An 18,822-nucleotide genomic window follows, 5' to 3' on the forward strand; every position below is an offset into this window, starting at 1 on the left:
TGTACTCAGAGTGATCAACAGTGCATTTGAAGTGCTGAACTCTGATGATGGAGTTAGATGTGGAGGTCTTGGATGTGATTGCTGGATGATTGTGTGACTGCTTAGCTGTATCCAATGAGGGAATGGCACAGAGAGAGAAGTGGAACTGGTAGAAGGACTGTCTAAGGGTTACGCACTCCGCGGACATCGCGGCTGTCTGCGGACAGGGCGTGCCATATCGTGAGTTTTCCAGCAAAACCAGCATGGAAAGGGGACTGCAGAGATTCGCCAATCAGGTGTTGAGGTTGTGGATTTGTGTTGAAAGAGGCTGTGTGTAGTGAAGATGGCAAAGGTGGAGAAAGTCAAGGTGTTGGTGGTTGGAGATATGTTTGTGCATGGTTTTACAGCAGTATGCTCAATGCAGGCATGTGGAAAACAATTTTGATGTTAAAGGAGTGGAGGTGGTGTGGAGCACTGTGCCTGATTGCAATGTACAGGGAATTGTACACGTTTGTAAAGATATGGGCAGGATGAACAGTCCCCATGTGGTAGTTTTACACTGTGGTGCTTTCAATTTGGGCTATGTCAGTGCCCCTACTGTGTTGGCAGATTTGGAACACTTGGTTCAAGCAGTAATGAACATCCTTCCAAATGCCAAAGTTATTTTTTCTGGATTAGTACCTAGGGCAATATGGGACAATAGTTCTGTTTGTTGTCCTCAGCAAAACATTGCTACGTGTTCAATCAACCGAGGCATGTGTGCTTTCATGCTTAGAGCTGGTATGTTCTGTAATAATGAGAATATTGATTCCAGTAATGCTGTTTATTTTAAAGAATGGCAATTCTTTATCTTTTATGGGAAATGCCATGCTGTTTTGGAATGTAAGGGTTGCTTTGGAGAAGGTTATGTGAAGATTTTAGGAATAAAGTAAGAAAAAAAAAGTACAGGTGTCTGTCAAGCATCTGTAAAAAAAACAAAAGAAACCGCCTCAAAGGGGAAATGGGGCACACTATTTACATTTAAATTCACCACGCTCAGATTTATGATATGTCCGCGGACATGGCGGTAGTCCGTGGACAGCGCGCATTACATACAGGGATTTTGAGGTGGAGAGGCATGCAAATGAGAAAGAGTAGAGCAAGGGGTTGGTCAATAAAGTTTATTAGGTGTGTTGTGTAAAGAGACAGTTTGTCTGGAAGTCTGTTTCCTGAGAGAAGAACAGATAGCTATGGCTTTGTGTTTTTTGAAACGAGATTATCTGGATTTTGGGAGACTCATGGATAGATTGGTTGGAGGTGCATGCAGAAGGCTGTGGAGTAGCTCTCTGTGCTACTTTGGAGACACAGCATCATCCAGACATAATTATAATTCATTGTGGAGGGAACAGTTTAGGACATGTTTCTGGAATTTCTTTGCAATTTGCAATGAAAGACGGACTTGGGAAGGTAATGGACATGTTTCCAAATTCCCAAGTAATTTTTTGTTGTATTGCGCAGAGACAAATGTGGCTGCGTTCTTCTTCATTTGGTCCACAAATGGAGAAAGCGAGGCGCAATGTCAATAAGGCTATTTGTGCCTTTTTAAGAGATGTTGGCATGTCCTCTTTTCACAATGAAAATATTATGTTTTGTAGCACATACATTTTTCGCAGAGATGAAGTCCACCTTACTTATGCTGGCAATCAGATTTTTCGGAGAAATTTACAATATGTATTGCAACCTTTTTTGGAATTATAGCCATCCATTCTGCAGTAGGTGTTGACTATTTGAAGTTGTTCAAACACAAAAAAAAACCAAAAGGCTCTTTTCAGAGGCACCATTTCCTCCCATAGAAAAGTGCAATGGTTATGATAGGGCAGCACCGCAAACTTTTAGATGTCCGCAAGCGGTCCGCTGACTTCTAAAACAAATATACAGGGCCCTGCACTATTTATTTGTCACTTCTATTTTTAAACTGTGAAAGGCAGCTCCGATAACAGCCTTTTTTTGGGGGGTGTTTTTGTTGTTTTATATTTTGTTGGTTTTTTACACATGACACACTAGGAAAGGAGGGGAAAGGAGGGTAAGGAAGGGACACCAACCATGGGGATAAGAAAGGGCAGGTGGGCAGACGAAGATGTAGGGTGGGCCTTATTTAGGTAGGTAGCAGACCTTCTCATGCTCTGTGACCACAGTCTCAAAAGCACTCCGAAGACTCTCCCCCCTGCAGAGTACTGCGTCTCAGTACATACACAATATTGTGACCATCGAAAGGTAAGGGTCAACAGCATCATGGATGGCCTGTGAGGCAGCTGGAGGGAGGGGCTGTCCTGCAGGAGTGTCTCTTGTGGTGACAGTAGCGGAAACGGAGGATGTTGTAGAGGAACCCAACCTACTATGTTTATCACAAGGTACAACCTTGCGAATATCCCCACCGTGGAACAACCTTAGGTGTCGCTTCATGGATGTCGTACCAAAGCTGTACGAACCAGGCCACCCACGACTCAGCACCATTTTGCACTGGTTGCAGGTGACCTTGTTTGCACATGCTTTTGGCAGTCCACCATGAATGGTAAACAACCGCCACACCCAAGACTCACGGCGAGTGCTGGTAGTAGGGACTTCCACTACCTCATCCTCTTCATCCTCTTCCTCTACATCCTCACGCCTGTTCCCCTCTGCAGGCCCTTGGGGAGGTGGTGGGGGTGGAGGGGCTGGGGGTGGTGCTGAGGCAGAAGTAGCACCAGCTGGAGCAGCAGCAATCATAGATGCCATCATGTTTGAAAGCAAGAGCAGTAAGAACAGCACAAGACAAAAAAGGCAATGCTCTGTCAGGTAGCCAGAAGCACAATGAGGATGAGCTCTGGGGTGTGGCCTTTTATAGGGGTGCTGGTGCGCACTTTGCGGACAGCCGCGCTGTCTGTGGACAGATCGAACACCCCAAAAAGGCTCAAAAAGTTCTAAAAAGTATGTAGAAAGCCAGGGACATTGTCTGGGACATGTGCAATGGTGACTTTTTACTGTAAAATACTTTGGATTGTCCAAAAAAGTACTTTTAAAATGTCCGGGGACCCGGACAGTGTCCGCAAATCAGGACACACACTCGGCGTCGGTGCGGTCACATGATGACATCGCGAGCACGTCCGTGAATGGGACGGGTGTCCGCAGGACATCAAATGCGCAGGAATTTTTTGTGTGCATGTGCGTGGGTGTTCTACAGACAGTGTTCGGGTCCTCAAACTAATTAAAAGTGCGACGCACGTGAGACAGACAGTTACGGACAGGCACGATGTTCCTAGGAATTATGGGTGTGGTGCGCATGTGCGTAGATTTTCTACAGACTGTACGGACAGGTATAGCATCCTTAGGACAACTCCATTTTGGTTAATTGCTGACATTCTGGGCACCAAGTGTGTTCTAAAACAGTTCCATCTTGCTTGCGGATAGTACGGACAGGTATAATGTCCTTAGAACACCTCCATTTTGGTTAATTGCAGACATTCCGGACACCAAATGTGTTCTAAGAACAGTTCCATTTTGCTTGCGGACAGTACGGACAGGTCCTTAGGACACCCCATTTTGCGTAATTGTGGACATCCCGGACATCGAATGTGTCCTAAGAACAGTTCAATTTTGCTTGCGGACTGTACGGACAGGTATAGTGTCCTTAGGACACCCCCATTTTGGTTAATTGCGCATATACCAGACACTGAGTGTGTTCTAAGAACAGTTCTATCTTGCTTGCGGACAGTACACACAGGTATAACGTCCTTAGGACACCTCCATTTCGGTTAATTGCAGACATTCAGGACACTGAGTATGTTCTAAGAATAGTTCCATCTTGCTTGCGGACAGTACAGACAGGTATAATGTCCCTAGGAAACCCACATGTTGGTTAATTGCGGACATCCCAGACACCCGTGCTGTCCGCAGACACCCTAACTGCCTTTAAAAAAAAAAATAAGACACAAAGGACTGAATTAAAACACACATAATATTTTCTTTTATTATATACAGATATGAAATGTATGAAAGGGAGGGCGAAGCAGACACAAATACAGGGGAATTAGGGGTTTAAAGAGGATGGATGGGAGGGGATGAAGGGATAGAAGTCTCATCATAACGTTTTTCTTGGTGGCGAGGGTTTGGGGATAGTTGACTGGGACATAGACAGGGGGAACAGGTGCATGTGGGACAATGATATTACATTTTTATTTTTGTGTGGTCCTCCACAAAATGTTTTAAAAGATTGAAATTTCCATAAGCATATCCATTTTTTGTTCCATGCGCTGCAGAGTATTTTGTAATGTCTCTTTTGCTATATTATGTTCAATGTTTTTATGGTCTGTTAAAAAAATGAAGTTTACTTATTAGTTTCTGGTAAGTTTTGTTATTACTTTTGTGTAAGTCTGCTTTTGTTTCTTGCTGTGCAGTTTCTGTGAGGTAGTTATGTTGGAGGCATATCTCTTTTTGTTTTGGTATATTCCATTTTAGTACATATGCTATTTAAATGGATGGTTGATATGTTACATATATAGGTTCCACTTCTTATTTATTATTACATATAATGTGTTTATGTTCTGCTTTTTGAACTTGTGTATATATAGCAAGATTGAACCATTTAAGAGACCCCCTGAGTTTTTGGGTAGTGTTGATGTTGTCCGCATCCGTCTGCGGACATTAGCACAGTCCACGGACATCAAAATCACTAGCTGGGTGTTCAGTATGTTCTATGTTGCATGTATATAAAGTAAGGGAATCCTAGTAAACATGTACCAAATTCACACTATGAATACGTATATTTAGTTAAAAAAAATGTTGCTAAAGCGACATTATGGTTAAGTTGCGCTATTAAAAACCTATGAAATTCAGTAAAAAACTTTGTTAAAGGGACGTTATGGTTCAAAGTAAAACCAAAAAACCCCTGAAATTCGATAGTTATGGAAAGCTAAGCAACCATAACTCGCACCAACAACGTGCATTGCTAAATCATTGATAACATCACTGATGACATCACGTGTCTGGCTCCCTCTTTTTTCCTTTACTGGCATATTTTAGCCAGTAATACTTAGGAACAAAGAAATCAAAAAGTACTATATTTGTAGACTTATACTCCAAATATGTTCTTACAGTAATTAATTTGGGGTTCACTCATAGCATATGAAACATATACATAAGGAGAATACACAATTGAAAGATACCAATGCTTTCTGTGTATCAAGACAATCAGTAAGGTTATCAACACTTTCTTATTGTTCTGCTGTTTTTTTATTACTGTACTTCCTCTAGATATGCTCATATTTGTATTCACATTACTCTCTTTAGGATGCAGTCACATGATGTGATAGGTATACATAGTGAAGTAGTAGGTTTGAAGCAGTGCAATAATTTCTGTGCATAAAGATAATCAGGTAGTTTATGAACAATTTCTGGTTCTACTGCTGCTTTTTTGCGTACTTCATTTTCCCTGTATATACTCATATTTGTATGTGTTGTTGTGTCTTTGTGTTTTGTATGTAACATAGGAAGTGGGTTTCATTAGCTACTTATTACATGTTGCACAGTTCACACAACTCTAATAAGAAAGCATTTATCATTTCACTATTCAACATGGGAAGATTATGAATATTGCATCTCCATCATGTATGCTGCACACAATGCTTATGTTTATACATGAGTAGCTTACTATACTGTAAAGAACTTCATAATAGAATGCTATTTATATCAATGCTTTGCTTAATGCATTACATAGCTCATGATATTTATTCCAATGTTCCTTGACACTTTTTGTCAATGTTATAATAAGAATCCCTTGTACAGAATTTTCATGAAAAGTTCATGCACATGTGATGCCATCAGTGATGTCATCAATGACATTTGTGATGTCATCTTTGATGTCCTTGGTGTTAGTCTTAGCAATGCACGTTGGTGGCACGAGTTATGGTTGCTTAGCTTACCATAACTAGCGAATTTCAGGGGTTTTTCAGTTTTACTTTTAACCATAACGTCCCTTTAACAAAGTTTTTTTACTGAATTACATGGCCACGACAGTGGCCATGTAGTTATGGTTATGTTGATGTTTCCATAGGAAGAGAACTTTTTGCGTGGTTTATAGCTCGGCTCCCTCTGGACGAATCCTCACCAAAGTTTGCAGAAAAAGTATATGGGCCACTTTTTTTCCAAAGTTTGGTAAGGATTCATCCAGGGGGGGCAAAGTTATAGGGGCGGTCCCAAAACAGGCCAAACCACTGGACGGATTGTCATAATTTTTATGGCAGGGGCAGGGGCTTGTTCCCCAAGGCATGCTTTTGTAAATTTTGTGAGAAATCCTACTGTAGTTTCCTTTAAAAATATCAAAATGTAGCACTCTAAGAACTAGTGATATCTATGTCCGCTCCACTTTCCCACTTCCCTGTTCACTCAGTGGAGCATATTTCTATTGGCTAATCAATGGCATGCTGTACGGCAAGATGTTGCGCTTTCACTGATTGGTTCTGCCGCAGTGTCAAGATCGTATCGTTCTTTTGATACGGCCGCCATGGTCATTTAGTTTTTGTGTTGTACGCCGAAATCCCCGCAAACAAACCCTTATGGAACACAATGTGGAAAGGTAAGCATTACTTATATGTGGCAGTAGAAAGTGAAACAGTGCTTAGTTCTTGTTACCACTATCGTGCCGTGCAGTGAAACTTGGTAGGCAATGTACAACAAGTCCTTACTGCGTCTAAACCCCCAAAAGTACTGCGGTTACACTGGCGTCCTATATTTTGGAATCTGAGGCAGCCACCTGCACAGTTTCGTAAACACAGCGCGTTTGCACATGGTCAGGAGTAACGGTTCTCATGATTGACTGCTGCTATGTTGTTGCAAAATGAGAATGTATTTGCGTTCGGAGTGAAGGTCAGTTCATTTTATTTCATTTTTCCAGTAGGAGCTCAGTATGGTCGCACATGTACCAGACCTGATAAGGGTCAATTGTTTTTCGACTTTGACATACAGGGAACGGAGACAGAAAGAATGTAGGGAGTCACAGTTTGTGAAACATTCTTTTGATAAGTTATACTTCAAAAAGGTTTGTGAAGCACATGAAATATCAGTTCCCAAGGACGTCTTTTTGCAAACAACTACTGTGTGACTGCAAAGGTGGAAATGGAGGCAGTGCATATCATGTAAGCTTATTTTTCAGGCCTGTACCCAAACTGCCATTATTTACTTAGTCTGAATTTTTTAAATTTTTTTTTACTAGTAATGCATTTGGAAGTTTGTGTGCCGTTGAAATTTCAGATTGCACATTACCGCCGTCTGTACGATGTCACTACAATTTCCACTATTATACTGTATATATTGTACATTGACACCATTTGTAGGAAGTTAGTACATTTCCCCTTATAACATTATTTGTTTATAGAAATGTTATGTGTTACACCTTACATTTCCACAAAGGCTTCCTATTGATAGATCTTTTTTGTCATTTTCCTCTCAGTTACTTCCTTCCATATTGCGAATGTCATGGATTGCAACGTCCGAATGATGGAAGTGCAGCTACTCGTCACCGGTTGTATGTGCGTCATCATTGAATGGGATGACTGCATCAGACCTCTATGTCTGTATGCAGTTGTAGCAGTAAGAAGCAACATACCATCCTTTCTGGTGTGATAGTTCGCAGCCATTCACTTTGCCTTGTAAATCACTGTGACAGCAATACGCCTACTGTGTCAACGACGCATAATTTCAGTGTGGTTAAACAACAACGTCAGCATTGCCACTAACATTATAAGTAACATACCATACTTTCTGATGGACTACATCACAGCGATTGCGGCTGTCTTGTCAATGAATGTGAGAGGAAACCGACTACTGAGTCGTCACTGCATACTGTGTGTGTGATAAAAACTGTGGCGCCAAAGCATGGTGATTGTGTGGGAAAACATCCACGTGACCATCAAAATTAACCTTTTCATTGTGCAGCAGACACACAAACTTCCAATTTCTTAGCAACTGAGAAAAGGGCGATGATTTAGCACTGTGCATTGTGAAATAAAAGTACCTTACTACTTTTTACATGTTAGTGTTTTTTTTACCCATGTCATGTTTCCCTTCACAATGTGCCATGGTACGTTGCAGGTTGTAGTATGTTCTTTAATAGTTGCCGTATCACGGTACGTAAGTCTTTATGGAATCATTTGTTTACGCTGCCAAGGTACATTATCCAGAACGCTATTTCATACCACTTGCTTTGACAACGTAACGCTCAATGCCATGTATTATGCTTTCGTGCCGTTAGGGTACTTTCTGTTACCCAGATGCCCCAATTACCAAGAGCAGTTCTGCATGAAGACGCTATGTTGTCATATTTGCAATCTTTCTAAAAGTGGAAAAATTAGATCAGGTGCAGTGAAAGTATTTGCTGTACAAAAACGTTTCAAAAGCTATGCTTCCTTATACCTTCTCACTACACATTTCTTCACCCATTTCTCCTTGTGACACTTACACAAAAATGTGTGCACAGGTTGGTGGTAATGGTGTTGCTTGCAATATTTCTGCCATTAGAGCACTTCACTTCACAGGGTTTTATTTTGTCCACACATTAGAAGACTAATTCTTTGCCTTCTGTACGCACAATTTTGCTAAACATATTCCCTGTCATCTTTGATATCCTGGGTGTTAGTCTTAGCAGTGCACGGTGGTGGCGCGAGTTATGGTTGCTTAGCTGACATAAAAGAAAGGGGCTAAAGAAGTGATGGTGTCAGTGATGGCATCAATGACATGAGTGGTGGCATCTTTTATGTTCGGGGTGGTAGTGGAAGCAATGGAGAGTGCTGATGGGAAAAATGGGTGATTAGCCTACCATAACTCCCAAATTTCAGGGGTTTTTACATTTTACTTGTAATCATAACGTCCTGTTTACAAAGTTTTTGTACAGAATGGCATAGGTTTTTAATAGGGCAACTTAACCATAACGTCCCTTTAACAAAGTTTTTTTTAAGTGAATATATATATAGTTATGTTAAATTGCTCAACTCAGGATGAGCACTTTTTGGGCGGGTTGTAACTTTGCTCCTCCTGGCCAAATCTCTACCAAACATTCCAAAAAAATATATGGTCCACTCTGAATTATATTGGTAAGTTTGGTGAGGTTTCAAGGGGGGCAAAGATATAGGGGGTCCCAAAACTTTTTTTTGTTCCATGGACATGATAAATTTGCTCATGATTACTGCCCAAACCGCTCGATGGATTTTCACTTATTTTGCTGCACATCCATTCAGTAGTTTTCTTTAAAATTGGAAAAATGTAGGTAAAAAAAGAATTAGTGATATCCGGGTCCGGTCTGTGGACTCACTTCTCTGTTTGCTCCACGGACAGGCCTCTGATTGACACAGGCACCGTTGTGATGTCCGCGGACAACTGATGCACCCGCTGATTGGTTGGTGAAAAGTGTGCTGGAAAGAGGGCTGGGAGGGGTGGGTGGGTGACAGAAAGATGGTATGGGGCTATTTTTTTAGGTGGACGAAGAGAATGCGGGCCGAGCAGCTTATCTGGTGACTGCAGGCAGGCTTCATTACGGTAGGGGTGTGGAATGTAGATAATATGAGGATGTTTGCATAGGTGAAAAATAGGCACTGGCACAAGTACCACAGTGTAATTTGGCCATGTAACCAAGAATCTGGCCACAACCTTGTAGTAGTAAGTGTTTGGTGGCCAGTTGCAGAAACACGTTTAGGGTTATTTGGTGACTAAAAGAGGGCTTGTAATAGTAGGGGAGTGGAATCTAGGTGACATGGTGATATTGCCATTGGTGAAAAAGAGTGTTGCCGGTCTATTGTGATGTCTACAGATGGTGTTTGGATTGGGATGCTAAGGGCAAGTTCTGGTGTGGATATTGTGGCCAGTGGCCAGATCCTTGGGTGCATGGCCTTATTATGCTGTAGTGGTTGTTGCCAGTGCCTAGATTCCATTGTAATAGTAAGTGTTTGGTGGACAGTTGGAGAAACATAGCATAATATGTTAGGTAGGATACTTCACAATGTTGCACAAATCTATGATAGTTTCACAGGTCGGTGACTACATTTAGGATTATGGAATATTAAGTAGGCATTTGTTAGATTTGCTGGTAATCCATGTTTTAGAGTGATGGAAGAAGTGTCATTGCATTCAAACCAACCACATTTTTTTTAATGTATGCAGTATAGTGACCTGCAGTGGTTGTGGCACCAATGTGGTAGATTATGCCTACTGTTGTGAAGGTTTTCTTGCCAAGAGATACTTGCCAATGTGTGAAGCTAGTAAGCCTGCATATGTTTTTGCTGCCATCTACGTTGTACCTTAAAAAGCATTACTATACATATTGGCTATATGAGTTTATGTGTAAGGTTGAACGATTGTCTGAATTTCAAACATTGCATAATATGCAATGATTTGCATTTTGCACCAGCTGATGAAGTGGAATGGATTCACAATTAGGCATAGCTACATACACAAATAGTTCCTTAGGGACTTGCTCCTGTGAAACATGGTTGCAGAGAGTGCATGTATGCTTCCACGTGTATGAAATCTGCTTTCTAGTACTTGCAGTAAGTTCATTAGAACTTATTGTGGATCTTGCTGTGTGTTTATGGTGAATCTTACCATTCCTGAATAGTAGTCCAATCATTGCCTTATTCCTGAGAACTGTTGTCAGGATTATCTGTTGCATTTCTATGAAGGAGGAGCATTTGCAAACACAACTGGTCTGAGCCATTCAAGTAAATGTTTTGAACAATTGGTGGCAATTGGAACAGAATATTGATTGCTACATTTGCATAACAATTTACACCACTTGTGTTGGAAAATGTAAATATACCGGAGAGTTCTGTCACTGTGTCATTTGCTGAACCTCCACTTGTTTTTATAGAAGACATATTTCTGTTTATGCTGTTGGATGTGCACTTACATTTGCACTAGATAGTTTTGTGGTTGTGCTACTTGATGGAGTAGCAGTTGTTTTTAGTTTCTTTGGTGATACTGTTTGGATATCTCTTATAAGTTCTGTTTGCATTACTTTTCTTTTAATAATAAGTTTACCTTTTTGAGGAACAGGGTTCATATCGAGAAGGTGTTTGTAGAGTGCATGTAGTCTGTTGTACTCTACAATGCTAAACCTGTGGAGGCTTTTAAAACAGATGAAAATGTGTTGTTTGTTAACTTTTGGAGGAATTTGCTGATGATTTTTATAAAGAATTTTTTGTCTGAACCAGCTTCACCACTTACATAGAGGAGTACATGTTTATAATTTTGACGGCTACAAGTCTTACTTTCGTGCTGCAAACCATGTTCAATTTCTTTAGTCACTTCTAGGAAAATGTTAAGTTGCTCATCATTGAGTTGCGATTGCAGCGGTGCCAAGTTTTCTTCTGATTGCTTCTTAGTGAGAATTCTCCAGAATGGCTAATTGCCCTTACCTACTGAGTCCCTCATCAGCTTTGCTAGATTTCTAGGATTTATTTTTTCACCTGGTAAGAGTGTGAGCCTTTCTATCCCACACTTCCATGTGTTTTGCTGTTTGTGTTTAAAATGTGTGTGTTCATAGACTGTGGAGCCTCACCTACTCCATAGGCATCAGGTTTTTACTGTGTGTTACACAGCACCTTCAGTGGTGCAGTGACACAGGGTTGTCTTTTTCAGACTTCCCACTTTAAACCCCATTTTCTGGGACTGACTACTGTCTCCCAGAACATGTAAAGTTGCCATTGACTTTATTAGTCTTTTTACAAATCACAGACCCAGTGAAAACTATCTTACATTGAGTTCTGGAAAGTGTTAATAGCTATCCCTTTTGTCCATTTCTCATGGGACATTGTATCATTCCCTTTTCATTAAGATTTGGCTGGTGGCAGCGGTAACTACCCTATTTTTCCTACCGCGGTTATTTTCAATAGCCTTCGTATTGTTTTAGGCTATCTTCGTTGCGGCTGGGTTTATTCGCCATTTCTTTTTGTAAACGTATTTCTCGTGTTTTACTCTGTATGCCAAACCAGGTTTGGTTACTTTGTTCACTGTCCCTTGGCGGGCTTCTACACAGAAGCCCTCCTTAGGCGCTTGAATGTCTGAGGCGAACAGGATGTGAGGGAGGGGTTTGAGACTCCCTGCACAGGGTCTCCTTGGAGACCCATGTCACACTCTGGTATGATTGGCTGTGGTGACTGTCCCGACGGGACAGCGATCCTGCTGTGTGATTGACAGCCAGGCTGTGTGAATGGGGGAAAACTGCATAAAAAGCAGGTCTCTGGGACTGAGAAGGCAGAGTCGCCACTGGTTAGAGAGAACCAAAGAGAAGCTGACAGAAGAGGACCTCTACTACAACTGAACCTCCCGGTGAAGCCCTGCTGCGGGTTTGAATCTCCAAACCTCGATGACAGGGTAGATCTGCAACAAAGCTTCTTCCCTTGACCTGGTGGGAACAACCAGTTTGCCAAACTGCAAGTCAGGCCTCCCTCCTCTGTTCGAATTTTCTGTGCACAGCTACAGTGAACCGGATAGCCAGGAGGAACAGACCCTGCTTGAGATTTAAGGAGCGCACCTTTTATTTGTTGCTTTGCTCTGCTGCTGGTTTCTTCCCTGGGCAGTGCAGGACCCTCCAGTCTTCCAACTTCATGTCAGTCTGACAGTCGCTTCAGGAACCGTGAGCCTGCAGGACCTGCCAGGAACGTATGCCTCAGCTACAGCCTTCTTTTCCATTATTGTACTGTTCAAATCAGTTTGTTCGTTCTGTCCGACTGTGGTAAAAGTGTTTGAAATCTTTTGCCAATCCAAGGGCTTATCCTTCTCTATTACTTAAAGTAACTTTTCTTCCAACCAACTTTGTTCTGAACTCTTGGCAAAGACTTAACCGCAAACTACTCTGAACTGTGTGATGCTCTGCAAAGACTCTGGTCCATTGACTTTGGCCCAGGCCTCTTGATTTGATTTCCTCACTGTAGTTACCTTTTCTAGATTGCCCTGCTTACTTACTTGTTGGTGCTGCTCAACTTTTGTCTAACTTTGTCTTTCCCTCCCTTTTAAATTTCCACAGTGCCATTTTGCTCACACTTCATTTTGAGTTTAACTTGTCCAGAATCTATTGGGTGTTGCATAGTATATTAAGATTGTGATTTTTCAACTGCTTGATAATAGTAAAATGTTTTATAACTGAAGTGTAAATAAATTTATATTCTTTTACTCAGAAACCTTGAGTCAGTGTTTGTTTGGACCATAGTAATTGCTGTCCTTTGTGTAACTATTGATACTGCTCACTTTATTCTTGAGATAGGTCTGGCTGCTCAGCCATCGCTACCACTTTACTGTGTAGTACAGCCTTGTACCAAAGTTGAATTTGTACTGTCACTTGTAGCCTTAATTGTGTGTGGTGTTCCCAAACGGTACGGCATATGATTCTGCCTAACACTGCTCATATTGATTAATCGTGTTTTATACTTCGTTCATGGCTAATTCTGCTTCATTTACTATGACTGGCTCTCCAAGTGGTTCTTGGCTTCCTGTAACATAAGGTTGAATGCCCTCAGGAGTGTCTTCTTTTAGTTGTGCTTGAACTTCTTCATCTTGTTGGTGTTCAATGTCCAACATGATGTGTTATTGCTTGAAATTGACATTTCTTATACTGCTTTCCTTTGCATTGAAGGCAGCTTCAAAAGAGTCATGAGTTTCCAATAAACCCTATTCTTTTCTCCATGGTTTAAAAAGTTGGAGTAGGGACATGTAGTAAAGTTCTCTATGTTGAGGAGTTTGAAATGATTGCAGACTGGATGGATTGGTTCAGTGGAATGAAGAGTTGACTGTAAATTTGTTGGGGACAATTTTTCATTGAGGGTTTCTTGTGCCATAATGGTGTTCCATACCCTTGGCAACTACTATGTATGGCAATTGGGTTTTTCTGCTCTTGTTTACATGCCTCTTCATAGAAATATGGTTCTTTTCTGCTTGTGTTAATCCATTCACCAGCACAGAAGTTTGAAAAGTTATCTATGTTGACATTGCGCATGTTTAGAAGTACTTTTTGTAGTTTACTAATTAATTTTGTTGGTGGTTTCATTCTGGTTCAAATGTATACAAACCATTTTCTTTTGAGGATCATTGCGCTGTCAATGAGAGCTTCCAGGATTAGTCTTCAGCTTTCAATTTTAAGGGTGGAGTGGGACTTTTCTACTGATTTTATAAGATTTTGAAGTACTTGACGATGGAAATGAATTTGTAAAATACATTTTTGTATGCTTAACTCTGGCTACATTAACATTGGTAGATGTAGTGCTAGCACTATTAGTAGTTGTATTCTTCTTTGAACATTTCTTTTTATTTTTACTTTTTGGAACAGGGGCTCTAGCTTTACTGCTAGCAGGTTCAGTTTTGTTGACTGGATGTATTATCAGTTTTGTTTGAACATTTGCTTTACATTCTGCTGGAGGTGGATGAGTATTTTGCATGCTTTTAGTTTTAGCTGCTCTTTTTTTTGTTTTTTTCTATAGAGTTGCTTTTTAGTAGGTATTCTGTTCTGTCTGTTCGAGAAAAAAGGAAAGTGTGGGTTTGAAAGTTGTGCAATGTATGTGTGTACATTGTGAATTAGTGTGTGAATATGAGGGCAGACATAAATAGAGGGCTGTTAGTTCTGATTGGGAAGGTAAGAGTAGCTGTGTGTCTATATCTGTGAAGGGTTTGGGTTAGTGCATAAGATAGTGTACTGTGCATGAAAAAGTAAGGACATTAGAATGTTTTCGTGATTCTAGTGGGTGTTACGATACTGGTGTTCTGATGAGATCACAAAGAGTGTACCTGCTCAGGTGCAATGAGTAAGAGTGAAGAAAATGATGTTGGTTTGGAAATAGTTTTGTAGGCTAGTGTACGGCTACACTGCACTGTATGAGTAACAGAAAGAATACTACTACATTAGTGCACTTACTTTGTGGGATGTGAAGAGTAGTTTTCTTCTGGTTGTTGTCTTCTAGGTGAGAGGTTGTTGTCGTTAAGGAGGCTGTTCTTCAATGCAATTGGGAATGAAGAAAATTAGTGGGTTTGTTTGGTAATGGCAAAGTAACTGTAGTAAGAGAAGACATTATTTTGCACTGTAGGAGGAGCTGTTGGGAGGAAGAGTTAGTAACATTGCAAATGATTAGTATGGTTGTAACACTGTCATTGCTGCAGATAGGTTGCCACCAGATTCCTAGTAATTGTTTGGCAGCTAGCTTCCCAGTATCACTAGGACATTACAGTCCATGTTGGCCTGGAAGGTGAAGTGGGAGAATGGTAGAAAAAGCTCCCCCCAATCTCCTCGCGACCATGGCCCAGAGGATCGCGGCCCAGACACCCACCACGAGATGAATTTGTCTATCTACCAGATGACCAAATACCCTGGTTCAAGAACATAAGGATATGCCCACCAGCCTGCCCTACTCAAGCCGACACCTGCGGCATGGATGAACTCGACTAAGACCTCAACAACAAGCACCTACATCGTTAGAGATGCCATGACGACCTAACCAACTGCCAAGAGCACACGTGCCACCATGCACACTGGACACTCACGCACCAACCCACACGAAGAATATATTCAGTGCTATGACGTAGGTGACGGATACACCCACTGACGCACATCTTTATTATTTTTCACATAGGTTTTCCGTAATGCAGAAACGCAAGACGCATAAAGCACTCGCGTATACGCTTGCTGACACTTCTCCCACCCCTTGCATCGTGATGAGAATATAACGAAGACGTAATACTGCCTATGAAGCCATGTCACACCGCAACACAGTTGCCGTGCATTACACATCCCCACCCATGAACCAGGCCCAAGTAGGCCGCAAGCAAGAGCCGCCATGAACACTGAATGAGCGAGAGTACAAGTGCTGATCCCGCAGAACGAGCCCAGCGAGAGCTCACAGCCAAGGGGGAGATGTTGCAACTCGTATGCTACCAGCCGGCGCCAAGGTCGCACCAGTAAGCAAAGCCAAGCACACAGAAGCAAAATACAACTTTAAATGTGCAGAATTCTGCCCCAGCCACGGTCTCTCCACACGTGACCAAGCCAACCTGACAGGGTGCCAGACCCACGAGGGAGAAGTCGCCTGGGTCCCACGTCTGGGACACAGGTTGCAACAATGAAATGACCCGATGGACACCTACAGCGATGGGAATGGTCTGCTCTGAAGCCTATGAGCAAATCCACACATTGTCTGCACGAACACATAGTTACACATTGTTGCTAGTGACAGGTACACCGCGAGCTGGGAACAAAGATGGTCCCAGACTGGGGGGCTCGCGGGTGGACCAATCAGAACATGGGGGCACTCATCACTGACGCCACTAACATTAGCCAATCATTAGGGATCATCGTGTAACAATTTTCAAGTATCTAATAGAAGGGACAACCCAAGTATACCACCTGACTCATCCTCAACCACTAATACTGTTCTCATTATGTATGCTATACTAACCCTACCACTCGAGGAACCAACCCGGAGTGGCGATAGGTTTTTTGCTAACTTTCCCAGGTGACGCAAGTAGCGCGTCATACTGAGGCAAAAAGGGCCTGCGAGCCCCACAAATTTTGAGAGTCTGGACAGACGGGTACGATCCTAGACCCATCCCTGCCGTTGTTTTAATAAACAGCAGAACCACCTTGCTTCTTGTGTGTGTCTCATACTCATTTTTGGGAACACGGGAGGAGTTGGGGCCTCCCAGCCCAGAGGTCCGCGGACGGCCCAGCCGACCCCGGGAGAATCACCCCGACAAAGGTCAGGTGGTGGAAAATGTCAGTCTCTATTTGTGTGGAATTGCATATCCCTGTATGGGAATGGGGACATGGGAGCGCCAGCAGCATTTGTAAAGTGGCTGGTGGTCCCGTCATATGTATGCCCTATGTGGCTGGAGTTTTGAAAGTGTGGTAGTTATTGTTGCACTATTTGTATTAGAAATGGTGCACTGCAAGTCCCAGTATGCAGAGAAAAATAGAGAAGCCAAGAAGCATGTACAGATTAGAAAGGAATGTTAGGTAGCAAGTATGCATGTGTGGGAAAGTTAATGAAATTGCACACACTGAGTGTTACTGTAATATGTTGGAGAAATCGTTTAAATGTAGACATGCATTCACTTCTTTTCCTAGTAAGAAATGAATAGTTTTATATGCATTGGATTTTGTTGTTTTTCATTCCATCTATATGCCATGCTTTAGTACCATACAAATACAGTTTTTTCGTTTTGCGTGTGCATTGCAGGAGTTTTAGTCCAGCTTTGTTAGTCAGAGTAGTGGTTTTAAAAGGGACAGAATGAAAGAAGAAAATAACAGTTTGTACATTAAAATTGGTGATATCAGCAAGCATGCATTGCCTCGCTAATATATTGAAGTTTCACACAGTATCTGGCACTAAAACATGCTGTGGAAATGTTTCAAATGTGGTTTTCTTTTGTTTCACAAGAAAGACACAGACAGTGCTGCTGAAATAGCAAATTCTTGTTTTGAAAGTGTTATGAAGTTCTTCATTAAAAGAAAAAGTTTACAACTACACAGCATTGTAAGTGAGTGTCATTTGATGTTAGGAGGTGGGACAAACGGAGAGTATGATTATTGAACAGGTTAATGCAGGGCAAGTGATATGCATTTGTAAAAGAGTTGGAAATGTAATTTTAAAATGATATGCATACCTGTACTTTGTGTTGATAGATGCAGATGTGGATGTATCTGCAAGTAGAAATCTTGGAAGGTTTTACAGTAATTTTTAATGCAGGTGCTTGGGAATAACAGGAGACCTGTACATCAGCAGTGTTGAACTGAGATGGCAGAGTTAAATGTACAGTTCTTTGCTGTGATTGGTGGACGGGTGTTTGACTGCTTAACACAAGCGAATGAGGAAGTATTGCAAAGTGGAAAGGAAAAAGGACTGTTCTGCGTTACGGGGTCCGAAGACACTGCAGTAGTCCGCTAACAGGGCTTGCCACATCCAGGTGTTTACAAGATGCCTGGCATAGAAAGGGGACTGTGGGGATTAACCAATCAGGTGTTCCGGTTGTGCTTCAGAGGAAGAAAGGGCAATAGTTTTTTCATTGCTGTGTGTAGTGAAGATGGCTGTGGTTGGAGAGCTGGGGAGACTCAGTGTGTGGATGGTGAGAAAATTGTTTCATGACTAATCTGCAGAGGTATGCAGAGATAAGTGGCATTTAGGCAAACCTTGGATTGGTTGGAATGGAAGCATTGTGGTGTGCCTGGGAGAAATGTACAAGGTGTATTTGCACTTTGTCAAGATATGGCTGTTTTTAACACTCCTGATGTCCATGTGGTGCACTGTGGAGAACTTAATTTCGGGTACATTAGTGCAGTAACTTTGCAGAGTGCACTGAAGGAATTGCTAAAGGCACTAATGCAGCTCTTTCCATGTTCAAAGGTGATATTTTCTAATATACCACCTAGAGCACTATGGAACTGCCCCAATGAATTCTGTACTCAACAAGACACAGGAATATGTCTTGTCAACAAATGCGTATATCATCTTTTTTGTGCAGTGTTAGGAGGTCATCTTTTGAGAATGATAACATCAATTCTCAGGGTGTGAATTTGTTTTGCTGCTGATGGATTTAACGTGTCAACTATTGGAAATGCAATTTTCCTTCAAAACGTAAGAATTCTTTGAAGAGGTTCCTGTAAGCCTTCAAGGAAAAATAACAAGATAAAAGCAACAAGAAAAACATTATTAAACAAGGTCTTTGTTTACAAGCCCCTTAAAAAAAAGGTTATTTTCAGAGCCACCACTAAAGAGTAAATATTTTAACTTGGGTTTAATTTCTCTCCCCACCCCCTCGTATTGGACTATTTGTCCACAGACACGGTGGTAGTCCGCAGACAGC

The sequence above is a fragment of the Ambystoma mexicanum genome, chromosome 2q (assembly GCF_040938575.1).
Source record: "Ambystoma mexicanum isolate Mex_15411 chromosome 2q, UKY_AmexF1_1, whole genome shotgun sequence".
Lineage (NCBI taxonomy): Eukaryota > Metazoa > Chordata > Amphibia > Caudata > Ambystomatidae > Ambystoma > Ambystoma mexicanum.